We start from the raw sequence: 13,820 nt of genomic DNA on the forward strand, positions 1-13,820 counted from the left end.
CGCGTATTGACTATATTTTAATTTCCAAATCACTTTTACCTTGCCTCCACTCATCTGAAATTGGTTCTATTTTTGTTTCTGACCATGCTCCCATTTCTACCATTCTTGATATATCTATCAATATGCATAAACAAGGTCGCTGGCGTTTTAATTCTCACCTTTTAACAGACCACACTTTTATTTCAGAAGCAACCGCTTTTATTAATGAATTTTTTGTTTTCAAAAATTCTTTAGATACTTCAATTCACAATAATTGGGATGCTTTTAAAGCATCCTTTAGAGCCTTTACTATTGCTTACTCCTCCAAGAAAAAAAAGCTAATGAGTGCTAAATATAAAGATACCCTAACACTAATAAAAAACCTTGGAACATAACTATTTCTCATCCAAATCCACTTCTTCACTAGACGAGTTAATCAAAGCTAAGTCCACCCTCAACAAAATTGCTACGATAGACGCTTGTAACATTCTTCTTAAGGTTAAATCGAAATTTCACAGAGGCCAGAACAAAGCAGGGAAAATGTTAGCTAACTATTTAAAAATTAAATCAGAACGTAAGAATATTGGTCCTCTTCACTTTGAAACGAATAATAAACTCCTTTCATCCGATTCCGATATTATTAATACATTTCAGTCGTACTATAATCTCCTCTACACAAAATCTACTAATCCCTCTGAGGAAGATTTTATATCTTTCTTCCAAGATATTCCTAAACCTCAGGCCCCTCCTGATCTCTTCTCACCATTGAAGGGGGATGTCTCTCTCCAAGAGATATCCGATGCTCTTAAATCCTTGAAAAAATCTAAAGCTCCTGGCCCTGATGGCTTTTCAGTTGAATTATTTTTAGCCTTTTCCTCAATTTTTATTCCTAAACTATTAGAACTTTTTAATTCATTCCTATCTAATGCTAAGGCTTGTGGCTCTTTTTTAGAAGCCCTTATTATTGTTATACCCAAACCAGACAAAGATCCCTCTTTTTGTAAAAATTGTCGTCCCATATCACTCATTAATTATGATTGTAAAATCTTTGCAAAGATCTTGGCTATTCGCTTGGAGGGAGTTATTCCACTTCTCATTAATCCTGACCAAGCTGGTTTTGTCAAAGGCCGTTTAGCTTCCGATAATGCCAGAATGTTTTCCAACATCCTCACCCTTAGTGCAAAATACCCTTCTCCCTTAGCCGCTTTATCCTTAGATGCGGAAAAAGCCTTTGATCGAATAAATTGGGAATTCATGATTCACACTCTACGATGGTTTGGATTTGGTCCAAAGTTTATTTCTTATGTCAAACTATTATATACAGATCCAAAAGCATGTGTTTCCGTTAATGGTCTTTTATCCCCTTATTTTTGTCTACAAAGAGGTACACGCCAGGGATGCCCTCTGTCACCTCTACTTTTTTTGTTATGTTTGGAACCCTTCCTTGAAAGAATTAGAAATAACCACCTTATTACTGGTTTTACACTGAGATCCCACCAAATTAAACTATCTGCATATGCAGATGATATTTTCATTTATATGTCCAACCCTATTTCCTCTTTACCCCCCTTTTTACATGAAATCTCACTATTTTCTAATGTTTCTGTTATAAACTAAATTTTTCCAAGACTGAGATTTTACCTTTAAATTCCTCATGTTACCAACACATGTTTGAGTCTACCAACTTTACATGGTGCCCTCAAAAAATTAAATACTTAGGAACATGGTTTTCCTCCAATATCCGTGATACCTTATCACACAACTTTACTGCTCTAAATCTAAAACTCAAAATTAACAATTTGCTGACCTCTTGGTCTCCTTTATTTTTATATTGGTGGGGGAGACTAGATACGATTAAAATGATGATTGTTCCCCAGATATGATTTACACTGTTGATGCTACCATTCAAAATACCCAATTACTATTTCACACAGATTAATTCTATTTGTTCTAAATTTTTATGGAATAATAAACATGCACGTATTGCCCTATCCAAATTAATTTGTCCAAAATCCGAGGGGGGGGGGTTCGCTTTCCTGACTTTCGTCTCTATCATAATGCTTTCTTAATTCGTCAATTTTATGCTATGTCCAAAGATTACCAAGATTTACCTAAACCTTCTTGGGTTACTGTTGAATGCTCATTGTTAAATGAATTTTCTTTACAGGATGTTGCTTTTATGTCCAATTGTACCTTTATTTATTTCTAAATATCCAACTTTGAAAAACTCTCATTCTCTTCTGCATTCACTTTTCTTCAAACACTTCGACAACTATCAATCTTTCCTAGCATCCTCACTATGGTATAACAAATACATCAAATTTCGTCACAAATCCTTTTACTACAAGCATTGGAAAGAAAAGGGTCTTTTTTATGTCAATCAAATGATTGTTGATAGTGTGATTTTGCCTTTCCATCAATTACAAGACACTTTTAATCTTCCTGATTCATGTATTCAGCAATATGACACTTTAGTTCCTGTACTCCAGAGTTGCTTACAGAATTTTATCTGCCAGTCAGTCCCAATTTCATTTACTCCAGTTACACCTTTATACCAAGTTTCTCATGATATCATTCCAAGTGCTTCGTTCATATATAAAACTCTATCCACAGTTCATGGTACACGGATTAAATCTTGTATTGAGCTAGAATGGGAACAAGATTTATCCCAATCATTATCTATCTCTCAATGGGAAAAATTATGGCAAAAACTCTTCATGACATCCAAAGCAGCAAATATTACTCAATCCCTTTATTTTATTTATAATAGAGTTGTTATTACTCCACTCCTTCTGCATAAATTCAACACATCACTCTCGCCCTCTTGTTGGTCATGCCTTACTGCTGAAGGATCTCTTCTACACTTACTGTACTCCTGTCCTAAGGTACACGTGTTTTGGAAAAATGTTTGGTCAAAATGTCTTATGATTTTTTCCTATAGTATTCCACTTAATATCCGCAATATATTTTTAGGTACTTTGTCACCCGATTTTGACCAAATTTCCTCCAAATCAATTTTATTCGAATTATGTATTGCGGTTGCTTTTAAGGTTATATTAACTTGCTGGAAAGACAACTCTAAGTTATCTTTTTTACATTGGTGGAATTTACTTTGTGATGAACATAGAATTGCTTCGGTTTCTCATGCTTCAATTCACTTACAGATCAAATCTGATCTATTATGGTTACCGTTAACTACTTAACTGTCATCGAATTCACCTTCTCTAGAATTTCATCTGTTTTTCTTTCTTTTTTCTTTTCTTCTCTTCTTCCTAGTTTCTCCCCCTTTTATTCCTCTCTCTTGCTTACCACTTCTTTTCTCTTTTCTTTATTTCCCTATAAAACTTCTGAAACATAACATACTATCTTATATTTTCACAGATATACATTGTTTTTTTTTTGTTTTTTTTTATTCATTTTTTTTTTTATCTAGGGTTTAGTCCTATCTTGTTTATGTATTATCTATCTATGGTTTTTAACAAATTTGTAATTACAGTTCTTAGGCCATTTAATGCTCCGTACGTTTCTAGCTCATTTGCTTACCAATGTTATTATTGTATAGGTATATACTTATAGTTTCATCTGAACGATGTATTATAATGTATTTCTGTGTTTCTATTCTTCAATAAAAAATTATTTAACAAAAAAAAATATATATGATCTGCATGTAATAGTGCCATACAATGAGAAACATACAAAGAATAGAAAGCAATGAAGAGCAGCTTTTGTTATTAAAAGCCTTTTTATGGAGAGTGCATTCTTTATATTCTTTTAGACTCTATTTTCAAGAGGCCCAATGAAAACGCCTATTTCCAAAATGAGTGATTCATTTTACTATAAAGTATGCAGTAATCCGCTTCACCATTGCCCTTAATTTGTCTCTACGGTTTGACACATGACGGACGCTCTTGCACTTACCTGCCATCAGAGCATTTCCGGTTTGAGTCCTGCGTTTGTGAAAGCGCTCCTTTTCAAAGAAGGCTGCTGACATAGACCAGGTGAGGGGTGCACAGGGCATGGCGGGATGCGGGGAACCAATGTAGGAGGCCATTAACAAGCATAAAATTAGATTAAAATGTTTTGGTATTTTTTTATTTCACAGCGGAGTAATGCATGGTGGGCCTTTTGTCCATATTACTGTGCTTCTTGTTGGTGACTTGACATGGAGAGTAAAATGCAAGTTTTGTGTTTTTGCAGAGTAACTCACACTGCAACCACTATGTAAATATTTTGCCATCATTATTTCAGTATGAGCAAGTAACTAACTGTGAGTGATACCCAAATATTTTAATGAGATTAGGAAAGTGATTGTTCCAGAAAATGTGTTAACAACTTATTCAGGAATTAAGCTATAACTGAACCTTCCAGGATAATGTGCTGCATGGCTAAACACTTAAAAGGTCCCAAAGGCGAGACCTATTGGCTATGCCAATGCTTGTTTTGGTGAGTACCTGCACTTATTTTTTTCCATTTAAAGCACTGAGTATAAGTACCTCACCCCCGCCCACTCGGTGCACCAGAAGGAGCGCTGGACCTCGGAACCCCAGAGGTCGGAAAACTGGCCCAGGTTGGCTATGCCAAATGTGGCACTAAGTTGACCACCCTCTAAGGGTGCCCCCTGCGTGGGCGCGGGTAGACTCAGTTTGAGTTTGTGGAGCTGGGGCATGGAAGGAGCCTTTGAGAAGCAACAGTGAGCCAGATATTGGCTTCTGGAGTTTAACCATAGGGTGTGCATCATCTTCGGTTCTGTCACCGTGTGGGGAAGAAGAAGTACGCCAGGCTCATGCGGTTTCACTAATGAGCTGTCATTGAGACCGACAGCGGCTGCAGAGGGCCATGGTGAACAGACACAGGAAAACAGGGCAGAACTGGACATGATCACGGCCTACCTAAAGGTTTCGGCCTCTGGAAAACCACAGGAGCTGAGGTAGAGTCACTCCAATGTCAAACAGAAGACACGTATTGGGGATAATGCTCTTGTAGCAATTTATGTGTGTCTAATCGATCACGGTTATAAGTCTGCCTATGTCCACATTTTTGTTTTCTGACAAATAGGGACCGCTGAAGGGCTGATAGTGCTGGACAGAGTAAGTGACATAACAGGCAGGTCTGCTGCCGAGCACAGGTCCCCGGCTCTCACTTCTGCCAACACGTACTGCACCACACAGGCACAGATGTGGCTGCTGTTACAAAATATCATTCACACCTGACACAATGCCCACAGACCACCCAGAGGACGGTGATAGAGAACTATAGAACTAAAATGGATGCCCGGCAACAGGAGTCAGTAGCAATGCCCTTTACACACCCTGTACCACAGTGTAACATGGAGAGAGTTCATCCTTCACAGGCATTGTCTCGGATGCAGTGAAGCATGGCGAGGAGCTAGTGAGCTGGCGAACATGTAACCTGCTCAAGTAGAACATACTGACAAGTATCAGATAGAGTACAATGGAGAGCAGACTGGAGGGAATAAGCAGGCTGGGGGGGAGGGGTCCTTATGTGAATCAAACTACCTTGTACTGTAAAACAAATGGATATCTGTGTTTTAGTAAGACACACTGTGTGCGCCCTTTATTTCCGCTGTTCTTGGAAATCAGGTTCCTCCAATTTTTATCAGCCTGCCTCAGCCTGTGCCGCCATGTTTATCGCTGCCACAGACACAACCTCTCCTTCACTCTGCTGCGAATAGATAACATGGTATAAAAATATTTGATCGACACAGTTAGCCAAATTCCATTTTTTCAATATTGTAAGTTTTTCGTAAGCAGCGCAGCGCGCCACCTGTGCAGCGCTGGTTACTAAAAGCATACAATATTTAAAACAAGCGGCCGCCATTGTCCCAGCTGCGCACGTCGTCCTGCCTGCAGTAGGAAAAAAGAAAATTGTGCTTACAGACTAATCTTACAGACTAATAAACACGTACCGTCTAACATCAGAATAAAAGAGCCAGTAGCCATGTGAGGTTACAAATGAAAAAAAGGCTGTACTAAGGAAAGGCTAAAAAACCGATTACTGAATCAGAAGCCTGCATTTACGAAGGACAAAGACAGAAGCCAATAACAAATATAGGCAGACGGTGGGCGGGGCTTCTCTTCCATACTCCACTACAGCAGCTCACCAGAGCAGCGCATGCGTGCTGAATCAGGCTCGACCTAAAAAGGAGTTTCCTAAAAGTGAGCAATGAACAGATAGAAGGCAGCCAAGCAAAAGCATGGTAAACCGTCAATGCTATGAGGAAGGGAAAAACACAAGATGGACAAGAGGGTGCCAGGAAAGCCACTGAGTTAAATGAAGCAAAACGGAGGGAAAATAAAGCCAACAAATAGCAAGCAACAGGAAAACTATAAGCCCCCTGTAAGTTGTAGGTAAGTCCACAATAGGTATTTCGCAACCAGCTAGTTTGCATTGCTTTGTAGGCAAGAGCTAATGAGACGAGCACCCATGCCTCCAAGTTGTTTTCTCTGATCACACTTGATATTGACATTTTCATATACAGTAACAATAATTGCACTCATTTTTTTCAATGTTATGAACTTTAAACAAAAAGACAGCTTTCTTTTTCTCGCGGTCATGATGATTTGGATAAAAACACATTCTATTTAAACTCTAACGTAATTTTGTAATGCATGAGACTAGCACATAGTGGTATGTTACTTGCGGCCTAGACATCCTTTGTACTATACGGTTTAGCTAGTTAAAACGCAGGGTGTTCAAACTTTGAACTTTCTTGGCCTAACCCCAAATTGAAAACATGCTCACAAGTTCCATCATGCTTCATAAAGTGATACAGTTCAGAGCGATATGCTCAGAAAACTGTGTGCTATTGAAAGACATCAGCTTTTTTTGTAGCATTATTTCCTTTGACTGGATGTGGTCTCCCACATTATGAACATAACAAAATTGTAAACAACTTTAAGCTTGCAGTGGTGATCAAGTCTGTGTTTGGGGCATGTGATCAATTTACAGCAACAGTCAGATTGATGGAGTCTCTCCTGACCTCCAGAAGGTGAGTAGTGGTCTAACGTGGGAGTCACTCGAAACTAGTGAAGCACTTACCATGTACAACAAAAAGTTTGATACTCTGATGCTGTTGCAACTATTGTGGGACTTCAGTGGAATTCAGAAACTTTCTCAACCAATTCCTGTGGCCTATATTGACATCATAGCACATCCAGCAAGCACCAGGATTCTTCCTCCGGCTTTGTCAGCACAGCCCTTGGAAACCAAGGTGGACATAACATTCACCATACTAAGCCTAACGGGGGACAAAATGGCAGAAGAATCATGCTGGAAACCTGCAGAGCTAAAGATCGTTCAGGCATAGCAGTAAAGGACACTGGGTTGGCCAGTTAGCTGCTGAAAGAGGACTAAACCAACGTCAACCAGTTCTTATCCTCATGTTGTCCCTGGAGCAAAGGAGGGAAATAAATGAATATTGGCGCTCACAATTGAGTTCTTCGGTTCTTCGGTTTCTTCAGTTTTCTCTAATAGACTTATTCCCTTATGGATTTCTTGATGCTGTATGTTTAATTTTTGGAGGATGAGATGGGAGGAACAGAATATTGAAAAGTTGAATAGGGGTTGCCACAGTAGGCAATCCAAACATATTTCCAACCCTGCTATATATCCTATAGGAAATAATTTCAATACCAACGTCTAAAATATCAATCATCGTAATCCCATTCTCATGAAGTGACCCCAGCATGCCTTGTTGATGAGGGCCCACTATCTCAGACAGAGATACAGATGGATGTGCATGAGATGGAGATGGTAAACCCGAAGATGACGCGCCAGTCACATGCCATTCAAATGATCCTAACAAAATTAAAATTAGGCTTCTCACTAGAAGTACCACTTTGCGGGGTAGCATTGAGGCTCTACTAACAGGATGATTCCTGCCAAACTGCATGTAATGAGATTGCCTAATACTAAAGCATGACTTAGGATCTCTTCTAGGAATAAATGGAGCGAGACGTTTATCTAAAACTGACACAGGGGAGTACGGTGGTCAGAAACCAGCATACAAAGATGGCCCCAAAGATCAAATACATGACCCTGGAGAACAGATGATAGAGGATGATTCTTCCAAAAATCCTTCCCAGAACAGCTCCAATTGCCATAGCACCTCCAAGGATCTTTTCTAGGAACATCCGCTGGGAAGCGCTTATCTGAAGTACATACAGGGCGAATACAGTGCGCACAATCATGTATCCCTGCATGAACCCAACTGTAAAATCCACCGCGGTGGACAACTGACGATAAAAGATGATTCTTCCAAAAAGGCATGCAACAACAATTTCAATTGCCAAAGCAGGTAAGAGGATTTCTTCCATAAACCGTTGGAAGTAGGTGTTTATCTGAAGCCGATGCAGGGCACTTAAAATTATTGGATATCCGTATACACAGACGCAGGCAAGGAGCAGATTCACAACGAACAAGAGGAATTTCACACCAGCCCCTAAAAGACAATTTAAAAAGGAGGTTAGTTTTCAAAAATAATTTTGTAATAGCTTTAAAAGTTATCAACTGTCATCAGAATTACAAGCTGATATTTGATTTTTGTTCATTTACATTGTTCCATAGCCCTCACGTCACTGCTTTTGATTGCTTTTATGGAGTGGAAAGGCAGGAACAGAGTTAAAGGGCAAGTTCATTAAAGGGGCCATCCAATGGATAAAAAACAAAGCTTGTCCTCCTCCCTGATGACATATGAACAACCATCAACAATAGCATACATGCCAACATTTTTGAAAAGGAAAGTGGGAGATTTTAGAACAATAATCGGGAGATTGTTTGTCTCCTATCTACTTCTATCAGGGCATGAATAGGGTCTATTGTCATGTTTGTCATGTTTGGGACTTGAAAGTATGTTGATGCAGTATCGTATATCCAGTGAGTGTGTGTTTCTGAAAAATGTAAGTATGTTTTATATATATAGCTATAAACCAAGGTGTATTGAAGAATGAGTGGGTGTATGAGTGGGTGTATAAGTGACCAAATGGCTGATTTAGTAGGTGACTGACTGTATACGTGAGTGATTAAACATGTCTTACTGAATGCATGGTTGAGTGACTAATCTGTGTGAATGTCTGTATCAGTCTTTCAGTTGGTATGTAGGTGGCTGAATGGGTTGGTGAGTACCTACAGGACTGTCTTTATGGGTTAATGATTGGTTGTCTGAGTACCTGTATGGGTACCTGAGTCTCTGTGTGGGTGGGTGTGGGAAGTGTGACTCCCTGCATGGATGTGTGAGTGGGTGATTCACTGGGTATATGGGTTCATGAGTGCATCTCTGAGGGGTTGTATAGGTAGCTCACGTGTGTATGGCTGTGTTGGTGAGTGAATGGCTGTCTCAGTGGTACATGTTTGAGTAACTGCATATGTGAAAGGCAGTGTATGTGAGTGTTGAACTATATAAGTGACTATATGTGAGAGTGAGTGACTGTGAGAGTGGCTGTATGGAAGAGTGTGTGCTTGTGTCAGTGATTGTAGAAGAGAGTAAGTATGTGTTAGTATCTGTATGAATAAGTGAGGTGGTGTGTGTATAACTGTATAATGAGTAAATCGCAGTGTGATTAATTCTTTGGGTGACTGACTAGGTGTGTGAGTAACTCCATGGGTGAGTGGCGGTATGTGAGTATTTGTATAGGTGCATGAGTGCATATATCAGTGGCTGTATTGATGAGTGACTGCGTGTATGAGTACCTGTATGGGTGAGTGAATGTGTGTGTAGACCTATTAATCAGTCAGTGGGCATGTACTAACTGGTATTGGTGTATCTATGGTTTAAAGAATGGTAGTCTGTATTTTAGAGTAGGTGTATGAAAGGTTATATTAGGTTGTGATGAGGCGCATAAGATAATAAATGGATGATGTCATCAGTGATATCATTTGAGATGTCATCAATGATGTCACTGACCATGTCATCAGTGATGTAATATGTGACGTCATCAACAGTGCATTGCGGGGGCGTGAGTTATAGTTAGCTCTGAATTTCTCTGGTTTTTGTTCGAGTGAAATGCCCAACTAACTATAATGTCCCTGAAACCTGTGGTTTTTTCAGTGAAATTCCAAGGTTTTTTAAATGCTAATTTCTAGCTATAATGTCCCCTGAAACCTATGTTTTTTTAGGGGATTTCTAAGGTTTTTTAAATGCTAATTTCTAACTATAACGTCCCTGAAACCCATGTTTTTTTCAGTGAAATTGTAAGGTTTTTTAAATGGTAATTTCTAACTATAACGTAGTCATTTTTGCACAGTGGTGCAGAAAGGGGCCTGGGCCTCCGACCAGCGCTCAGGTATTCTGCTGCGTAGGACTTACAGGAGGTACTAGGAGGGCTACTTGGCCTCCAAAGTCCCTGAGGAGTAAAGTGGACTTCATCCCCAACCCTTAGTATTCCAGGAGGCACGTTTGCAGAGTGGTGGAGAAAGGTGAGCATGGCCTCTGAAGACCTCTTAGCAATCCCACTGTGTGGGACTTACTGGAGGTAACAGGAGGGGTAGTACCCCAAGGGCAACCTTGGGGGCCAACTACCCCTCCTATTACCTCCAGTAAGTCCCACATAGCAGAATTGGTAAGTTCCCATAGCAGGCTAATCTCCCTTTCCCCACCACTCTGCAAACACACTTCCCCGCACAAGCTCTTGGATATGGATTAAAGTCCCCCTCACTACTGGGGGTCCTTAGGGGCCAACTAGCCTACCTGATACCTCCATTATGCCCCAGATAGTGGGATTGCTGAGATGTGGATAATGATAGCACGTTCCTGAATAGGAAAATGTCTTTCGTTTTGCACTCAATCTCAGAGATATGATCTCTTTTGTGAAATTAAACTCAGGTAAATCGGAATTTATTCAAGTGTAACTTGAGTTTATTAACCGTTGTTCAAAGTTAATGAAGTCAAAGAATTGTATTCATTCTTTATCAATGCATCATATATCCAACTGCCCAATGCATTTCGGGCTTTTTTTAAGCCCTTCTTCAGGGGCGGTACTAGTTGGTATGGTGATGTATAGGTTCTCCTGAACCCGGGAGAATCAAATTGGAAATGCTCCGGAGCAATTCTTTGACTTCATTAACTTTGAACAACGGTTAATAAACTCAAGTTACACTTGAATAAATTCCGATTTACCTGAGTTTAATTTCACAAAAGAGATCATATCTCTGAGATTGAGTGCAAAACGAAAGACATTTTCCTATTCAGGAACGTGCTATCATTATCTACGATTTGAATTCCCTACTCAGGGGGATTAATTCGTTTGCACCAACTAATTTTGCTTAAAATATTGACCTGGAGAAATTTTGAGTGCGCAACTTCTGTTCTAACTTTTCATTGCTGAAATGTGGACACAGGCCACGCCCCCTTTTTCCGCCACTCTGCAAACTTGCCTCCTAGCGCGCTCTTGGTTGGGGGATGAAGTTCCCTTGCCTCCTGAATGTCCATGGATGCCAATTAGCCCTCCTGTTATCTCTAGTAAGCCCCAGACAGCTGGATTGCTGAGAGTGGTCCGAGACCACGCCCCTTTTTACACCACTCTACAAACGCACCTGTCCTGTCTTTGCAAACTGCAATGTACCGGGCATCCGCAAAGGACCCCCACATTAGTATAATTAGTGCCCTGAGGAGGTGGTGGTCCCCGGGGCAGTGTGGGGGGCAGGAGCCCCACTCACACTTACTTCTAATTTGTGTTGCCTTTGGCAGGTGGCGGATTCCGGGGCTGGGAGGGCACAATCCTGCCACATTTAAACATCAAAGCCCCGGGGAGGTGCTGGTCCCCGAGGCTTGGAACCCCCCACCAAAAATGGGTCTGCGGGGGACAGTGTGCCACCTTCACAAATTATTATTCATGTCCCGGGAAGGTGGTGATTCCCGGGGCTGCGCGGCCCCTGCAAATATTAATAACATTGCCCCCAGGACCTGGCTCACCCGGGGGCTTCTACAAAACAAAGCACGGCAGCCACACTTCGTTTTGTTTTTAAATTTTCAACGGGATTCGCAAACCCAGCGCGAATCCCACCCAAAAAAACATAAAAATGCTTTTTTGGGCCCTCGGGTTCCTTGTGGGACCCCTTGAGCAGGCCTAGGGGATCAAGGTGTTTATACACTGCACCCTTATCTTCTTTTCTAATCGTTTTTGACCCTTTTGCTTGTGACTCAGTTCAACCGAGTCAGAGGATGGCTGCCAACACTTCTTGGTTTGGGGTGTTGGCAGCCAATCAAAATGAAGCCCATGGTTGGGAGGGTTTGCGAATCCTCCTTGGTCACCAGATATCGATATTTTTTTTATTTTTGAATTTCTCAGGAACTACAGAATAGATTTACACAATTAAAAAAAAAAGAACGCTTTCTGACCCAAGACCTACCTTTTTTCCAAAATTTGGTGTAATTCCGTTTAGCTGTTCAGGCTGTAGCTTTGTCTACATACATATATATATATACACATACATATATACATATATATATCTGTCTCACACAAAGAAAGATATCAAACCCCAGATCTTCCAAATACCAGCATTTATTCTTTTCAAACTGGCAGCATCTCTTTGCCTGAAGCGTTTCGGCTGTTCTGCTCCGCCTTATTCACAGGTGATGAAAATCAAATGCACATGAATGGAGGGCCTTCAATCCAAGTTGGCACGTGACCTTAGGAGAAAGCATACATCTCCCATAATCCTCTTGCAGTGTAAATATACTTGCGGTGTAAATACCTTAATCTGACGTTTGAAGCGCAATCCAAGACTGTGGCGGGGTTGTGCTTTGGGCTTCTTTGCGGTCTAAGACCTGTGATTGGCTTTCCCCCCCCCCCAATGTACGTCAAACCATAGTCCAGGCCCTCATTTTATCTAGGCTGGACTATGGGAACGTACTTTATTTGGGTGCTAATTATACCAGCATTAAACGTCTGCAGCGGGTCCAGAACGCCGCGGCGCGACTGTTGGTTGGGCTTCCTAGGTCGAGCTCAGTTACTGCTTTGCTCCCTAAACTGCATTGGCTTCCGGTGGAAAAACACGTTCAGTTTAAGGCCCTGTGTGTGGCGCATAAAATCCTGTTGGGCAGGGCCCCTTTGGGCCTGGCGAATTTAATCATGCCTTATACTCCACGACGCCCACTAAGATCGGCCGGCTGCGCCATGGTCTGCGTCCCTCGCGTTTTTAAAGCCAGAGCTGGTGGCCGCTCCTTTCGGAACTTAGCCGCCAAGCTCTGGAATTCTCTACCGGCTCACATTAGAACTATGCAGAAACACTTGGCCTTTCGCAAAGCGATAAAAACCTGGCTGTTCTCTGGTCCTGTTAAGTCTTTTTAGATCTGGCGGTTTCTCTGCATCTGCCTCCTGGGTACGGGTCTCGGTCAGGGCCGCGCTGGGACGCCCCGTTGCTGGGGCAGCCATGCGCGCTATAAATCGGACTAATAATAATAATAATAATCTAAGTTGCAATGTTTGTATCCATCCTGCTTAATAGCATCTGACAACATCGCAATCTCGTTGTAAAACATTTTATGTAAGTGTAAGTATTTCAAAATAGAAAAGTCACATACTCCATAAGGAGGCTTCCTTTGTATAACGCGGTTCTCGCTCAGTTTGTTTGTTGCCAGCATTAATTACAAATGATAAATCACGAGTGTCTCAGAAAAGGCAAGAGGAGACACTTTCCCTCCTGTCACCCTTTCTCACCTCAGTGCCTGTATTGCCAAATAAATGCTATTAAGCAGGATGTACAAGAACTTTGCAACTTGGATTAAGGTATTTATTTTTGGGAACTTGGTTATTCTCTAAACAGCTGTAAACAAATTGAATAGCGTTTTCAATGAGGGTTTTCTAAATGTCTGTGGTTGATTG

At 41.0% G+C, this 13,820-nt stretch overlaps 1 pseudogene across 1 annotated transcript in view; it reads right to left on the reverse strand.

Moving 5' to 3' along the window:
- Positions 1–3,419: 3,419 nt before the first annotated feature.
- Positions 3,420–13,820, reverse strand: part of LOC146812413 (solute carrier family 2, facilitated glucose transporter member 10 pseudogene) — a 77,262-nt pseudogene continuing 66,861 nt past the window's right edge. Inside the window, exon 2 of the transcript XR_014966851.1 lies at positions 3,420–8,440. The product of XR_014966851.1 is annotated as a solute carrier family 2, facilitated glucose transporter member 10 pseudogene (transcript). The remainder of the gene's footprint in view (positions 8,441–13,820) is intronic.

Source organism: Triturus cristatus, chromosome 7 (genome assembly GCF_964204655.1).
Source record: "Triturus cristatus chromosome 7, aTriCri1.1, whole genome shotgun sequence".
Lineage (NCBI taxonomy): Eukaryota > Metazoa > Chordata > Amphibia > Caudata > Salamandridae > Triturus > Triturus cristatus.